The 5969-nt window shown below is 44.7% G+C and overlaps 1 long non-coding RNA gene across 1 annotated transcript; it reads right to left on the reverse strand.

The window, feature by feature from the left end:
- Positions 1 to 4077: 4077 nt before the first annotated feature.
- On the reverse strand, positions 4078 to 5327 carry LOC311600039. Its single transcript, XR_014780116.1, has 2 exons — positions 5245 to 5327; positions 4078 to 4964 (listed from the first exon to the last, which is right to left on the reverse strand). It is a non-coding gene; the product is annotated as an uncharacterized lncRNA (long non-coding RNA).
- Positions 5328 to 5969: the final 642 nt, after the last annotated feature.

The raw sequence follows: 5969 nt of genomic DNA on the forward strand, positions 1-5969 counted from the left end.
CCCAATGAAAATAAACATCCATAGCCCAAAACCTTCCCCAACCCCCCTTTAAGGGACATACATCAGATGCCACAGAGCCTAGAGAAGGACATTTAGAATTATACAGTCTTGTTTTGATTTCAATTAAATAATGAGTGTATGGTCTTTGGTAATGGTAATACTATACTTCCTCTTTGAAAGAGGTCAAAATAAAACAGACCTGGATGAAAGGGAGACTGCTAACTTAAGTCAGTCTGTATGTACATGAATTCAAACTCCAGAACCAGCCTCGATTGCTCTCTTTTTAAGGCTTCTTCAGGCTGATTTGGGAGGAATAATACCTATGTAGGGGCACAAATAAAACTGAGAAAATGGTTAAACAACCTAGAGATAGCATTTGTGGTCCAGTCTCTAAATGTTGAGAAATTCAGGCTTCATAAAAGTCCTGTGTGGAACAGTCTGAAATACTGGACCAATTGGAATCAGGAGCTTTCTTCAAAGCTGTCCTGGGAGATATTCTGTTCTGATGAGAACAGCAACCAAAGCACTTGTGGATGGAACATGAGGAATGCAGGATGTCAGCATCTCAACATGCTGGAGGATGAATTCTGTCGGGTCTGATCCAGCATCAGCGTCTGGTACTTTTGTTCTGAAAAGATATAATTTCTCACGAGCATTATACAGTCCTAACACTATAAATGCACAAAGTGTGCAGGATGCCCAGAACAATCAAGGCTGGTTCTGTAGTTTGAGTTCATGTACGTATAGACTGACTTCGGTCAGCAGTCTCCCTTTCATCCGCGTCTGTTTTATTTTGACCTCTTTCAAAGAGGAAGTATACTATTACCATTACCAAAGACCATACAATCATTATTTAATTGAAATCAAAACAAGACTGTATAATTCTAAATGTCCTTCTCTAGGCTCTGTGGCACCTGATGTATGGCCAGGCCTGTCTCCCGAGGAAATGTACCCCATTTTAGAGACAAGCCAGTTGCCCTGAGCAAAACAACAGGCATTAAGCCTTAGATAACCTTATGCACACCCTAGGCATCTGTACCTGGGTTTTTACATTTATTGAAGGTGTTTTTGTCTCACTCCTTCTCTCCATTGGGGATGGACGCTTCCACCTTTTAAACTTTATATAAACTCTCATTTTAGAGTTTATGCACACCGTAGGCATCTTGTACCTGAGTTTTCACACTTATATAAACTCCCATTTTAGAGTTTATGCATACCCTAGGTATCTGGTACCTAGGTTTTCACACTTACATAAACTCCCATTTTAAAGCTTATCCATACACTAGGCATCTTGTACCTGGGTTTTTACATTTGTTGCAGGTGTTTGTGTCTCACCTCCTCTCCATAGAGATGGACACTTCCACCTTTTAAACTAAATGCCCTTCTCTAGGCTCTATGGCGCCTGGTGGATAGGCCAGGCCGTTACCTGTCTCCTGAGGAAATGTATCCCATTTTAGAGACAAGCCGGTTGCCCTGAGGGGGAAAAAAAAAAGGCATTAAGATTACTCTTTTAAGTATATGAATTTTAGCCTTTGAGTTTTTAGGACCCAAGTAAGCTGACGTGTACTTTGTCACCTGTAAGTCCTTGGTGTCTTTTTGCATCTGATGTAACCACCACCTGTTCCCTGTGAAAGCAGCTCATGTTTAGAGGGATAAGCCGGCTGCCAGAGCAGTGATACCTCACTCAGCATACAAAGGCTTTTCCACGTGGGAGGTGTGCAGCTTGCGTGTCTGTTAAGGAAATTTTTGTCAGTTTAAATCCTAGGCTGTTTTTACAAGTAACTTATCAGCAGCGGAGTCACAGCCCATGGAGACCAGGCTGGTCTAGAACTCACAGAGATCCACCTGTCTTTTTTCCCACTGTGTTAAGATTACGGGTGTGTGCCTCCATCACTCTGCACAAATATTTCCTTCAATTCCAGTCAAAATCTACAAAAATTTCAAATAATATTCAAGGGTTAACGAAAACTTCTAAGTCTTGGGTCAGTTGGGCCAATTTAGGGTTCAGTAAGCGAAGCCCTGTCCCCCATTCTTTTGAATTTAGTTATTGCTAATTTTCATAGGTAGACCCTTTCCAGAGGGAGCTGACAAACACCTTGCAGCTAATAAGTGCTGAATTTCAGCCGCTATCAACTCTAAGGAAAAGAGTTTGGTACCTTCTTCCCTTCTCATTGTTGGTAACTTAGCCTGGCATCTCTCGGCTTTCTGCCTTTTTCCCTGAAGAACAAAAGCCCAAAAAAGCCAAAAAGGAAGTCAGGCAGTGGTGGCACACACCTTTAATCCCAGCACTCGGGAGGCAGAGGCAGGCAGATCACTGTGAGTTCAAGGCCAGCCTGGTCTCCAGAGTGAGTCCAGGACAGCCAAGGCTACACAGAGAAACCTTGTCTCAAAACAAACAAACAACAAAAGCCAAAAAGGATCCAGGAGCCTTCTGCCATAGAGACTTAGCTCTTAGGGAGCTATTCCACCCACCAGATCATAACAAATAATAAATTAAAAATAAAAGCTTTTGTAATGAGAAGTGGATAAACAAGAGATTTCAAAGTTTATTATACTATGGTAATAATTGAGGTTTTCAGAGACCACTTACCCCTGCAATGAAATGACACATACCTGGCTGGTGATCTTTTATTCTATTTTATTTTTGATTTTCAAGACAGGGTCTCTCTGTGTAGCCTTGACTGTCCAGGACTTGCTTTGTAGACCAGGCTGGCCTCGAAACTCACAGCAACCCGCCTGCCTCTGCCTCCTGAGTGCTGGGATTAAAGGCGTGATCTTTTATTTTTAAAGGCAGGCTGGGCTTGAACTCTTTTTGCCTTTTTTTTTAAAGTTTTATTTCTTTATTATTTATACAGTATTCTGCCTGCATGTGAGTCAGCAAGCCAGAAGAGGGGAACAGAACTAATTACAGATGGTTGTGAGGCACTATGTGGTTGCTAGGAATTGAACTCAGGACCTTTGAAAGAACAAACAGTGCTCTTAACCTCTGAGCCATCTCTCCAGGCCCAGTTTCTTGTCTTTTTAAGTTGTGTTAAACTGTACTGATGCAACAAATCAATGTTGGGCTAATGATGCTGACCTTAGCTCAGTGGCCCTCATAGTGCTTTTTTTTTTTTTTTTGCCACCCCATTAGGTTAAGACATGTTCTCTTGACAGAGTGTAACAGCGGCTATCTATCTTAACTTGATAAGATCTCAACTCTCAAATGCATTCCTTTTTAATACCTGGTGCCTCTAATTGGGGTGTAGGCGTACAGCACTAATTTGCGCTATAGGGTGAGTCAAACACGGTCATTTCAAGGGCATGCCCTTTTGGGATCAGATCCAATTCTGTTTACTTTCTCCTTTCTTGTCTTTCTTTTTCACCACGCACGCACGCACGCACGCACGCACGCACGCACGCACGCACGCACGCACACCAGCAGGGCTTCGTGCAGCCCTTGCTCTGAGCACAAAGACTGGTGCTCTTCTTCAAATACAAATAAATGGTAACCCATTTGTATCTAAGAGAATAACGGACCCACTCTAGTGGTATAGCTTGTATGCTTGACAGACATAGTGACGTGGAGGCAACTGCCAGTGTTTGTTCGCGACAGCAAAATCTAAGCTGGGCTGTGAAATTAGAATTTTGGAAGACTGTGTTTATCATCATGAGCCTGACAGCTTTGCTATGCTCACGACTTTTGTGATGAGTGGGTGAAGACATGAATGAATGAGGGTTTTTTTTTCTTTTTCTCTTTTTTTACCATTTATTTATTTATTTTCTTTCCTTTTTCTTCCCCCCATCCCGCAACATCATCTTTTTATTAATATCTGGGAATTTCATATAATGCACTCCAATCACACATTTACTTCCCACTCCTCCCTCCCACATTTGCGCACACACACACACACACACACACACACACACACACACACCCCTACACACCCAAAAGGCCCCACCAAGTCCAATTTGTCTTGCCCATATACTCATTGGAGCATGGTCAAAGACCCAGTGGCCAGCCCCTTAAAGAAAAGTGAATTCTTCTCCATCCCTCCCCTCCACTGAAGCCATCAACTGTGCAGAGCTACACTTCAGCAGCATCTTTATTTCAGTTTTTGTTATTGTTGTTGGGGGCTTTTTTGTTTTGGTTTGGTTTTGGTTTTTGGTTTTTGGTTTTTGGTTTTTGAAGACAGGGTTTCTCTGTGTAGCCTTGGCTATTCTGGACTCACATTGTAGACCAGGCTGGCCTCAAACTCATAGTGATCCGCCTGCCTCTGCCTCCCAAGTGCTGGGATTAAAGGCGTGCGCCACCACGCCCCGCTTCCTTCTTGGTTTTTTGAGACAAGGTTTCTCTGTGTAGCCATGGCTGTTCTGGAACTTGATCTGTAGACCAGACTGGCTTCAAACTCATAGAACCACCTTCCTCTGCCTCCCTGGGTGCTAAAGGCCTGCAACACCACTGCCCAGCCTGGTTATTTCTTTTTTTGGGGTGGGGTGGGGAGGTTGTCACTGAAACCTTTAATGTACCTCATTTTCAGTTATGAGTCTGTAGTCATCTATATCACTGCAAAAGAATCTTCATTGTTCGTAGCAGCCAGTGTCAGCAAAGATCATGGACTTCCCAGTTGTTTCTACTGGCAGCTCGCATCACAGGCATCAGCCTGGTCCCCAGTGGCTGCAGCCTGGATCGTGAACATCATCAACACGGCCTCCAGGGGAACATGGATGTCAACATTGCCTACTGAGGCAGTACAGACCACAGAAGTGCCTTGAAGAGACTCAGGCTAGAAAATGAACCATTCTTTGGGCTGGAGAGATGGCTCAGGGGTTAAGAGCACTGTCTACTCTTCCAGAGGTCCTGAGTTCAGTTCCCAGCAAGCACATGGTGGTTTATCATCTTTCTGTCTTGGGATCGGGTGCCCTCTTCTGGTAGGCAGGCACACATGCTGGCAGAACATTGTGTACATAATAAATAAATAAACCTAACAAAAAATGAAAAAGAAAATGAAGCATTCTTCATCATGGAAATCCTGCTACTGCTCAGAGTCAGGGTGATCCTGGGGCTGGGCAGTATATCTAGGGGGCAGGACCTGTGCAAGCTCTAAGGTACTACACACCACCCTGCCCTCAGCACCAGCCAGCTGCTGGTACTCCGGGAACAAGCATCGTGCTGGAAGCTCTCAGGCATCTGCGAGGTGAACTGGTGGTGGCCTGAGTCCCCCAGCAGTATGAGGACTAAGCCCACTTGGCAACAACACCCACCTTTGTCTGCTGAGGCTGCGTTCCACACCAGTTCTCCTCCTCTTCAGTGTGTGAGCACGGCTCTGTTCTGCCATCTTTTATTTTTCCAGTTTTATGAAACAACTTTTTAAAAGCATCTTCCCACATGACCTGCCTTTTTAAAAAAAAAAAACTGTTCCAGAGACCCTTCATGCTCTGCAGGCTCGTATTCAGCCTCTGCTGCGTTTCTCCCCCCACCCCAAGCCTCCATGGCGCTCTAAGACACCTTGTGGCCCCATCTTGCATCTTGAATCTCCCTTACCCTTTCCCCCCCTGCCCCCCCCAGACAGGGTCTCTCTGTGTAGCCTTAGCTATCCTGGACTCTCTTTGTAGACCAGGCTGGCCTCAAACTCACAGCGATCCGCCTGCCTCTGCCTCCTGAGTGCTGGGATTAAAGACATGCACCACCACACCTGGCTTACTTTTTCTTTTTTCTTTTTTTTTTTTTTTTTTTGGTTTTTCGAGACAGGGTCTCTCTGTGTTAGCCTTGGCCATCCTGGACTCACTTTGTAGACCAGGCTGGCCTCGAACTCACAGCGATCCGCCTGGCTCTGCCTCCCGAGTGCTGGGATTAAAGGCGTGCACCACCACGCCCGGCTTACTTTTTCTTTTTAACATTTTGCTATATAGCCCTGCCTGGCCTGGAACTTAATAGACAGCTCAGGCTTGTATTTAACTTGAAGCAATTTTCCCACCTCAACCTATCA

The sequence above is a fragment of the Acomys minous genome (assembly GCF_964271855.1).
Source record: "Acomys minous genome assembly, chromosome: 6".
NCBI lineage: Eukaryota > Metazoa > Chordata > Mammalia > Rodentia > Muridae > Acomys > Acomys minous.